This window comes from Lactuca saligna, chromosome 3 (assembly GCF_052625555.1).
Source record: "Lactuca saligna cultivar CGN05327 chromosome 3, ASM5262555v1, whole genome shotgun sequence".
In the NCBI taxonomy this organism is placed as follows: domain Eukaryota; kingdom Viridiplantae; phylum Streptophyta; class Magnoliopsida; order Asterales; family Asteraceae; genus Lactuca; species Lactuca saligna.
The window spans coordinates 232,531,584-232,532,018 of record NC_136419.1 but is presented as its reverse complement, the minus strand read 5'-3'; positions in this window follow the sequence as shown (position 1 = coordinate 232,532,018).

The window sequence follows — 435 nt, the reverse complement described above, 5'->3', positions numbered from 1 at the left end:
TAAACCCTAAACCCTAAACCCTAAACCCTAAACCCTAAACCCTAAACCCTAAACCCTAAACCCTAAACCCTAAACCCTAAACCCTAAACCCTAAACCCTAAACCCTAAACCCTAAACCCTAAACCCTAAACCCTAAACCCTAAACCCTAAACCCTAAACCCTAAACCCTAAACCCTAAACCCTAAACCCTAAACCCTAAACCCTAAACCCTAAACCCTAAACCCTAAACCCTAAACCCTAAACCCTAAACCCTAAACCCTAAACCCTAAACCCTAAACCCTAAACCCTAAACCCTAAACCCTAAACCCTAAACCCTAAACCCTAAACCCTAAACCCTAAACCCTAAACCCTAAACCCTAAACCCTAAACCCTAAACCCTAAACCCTAAACCCTAAACCCTAAACCCTAAACCCTAAACCCTAAACCCTAAACCCT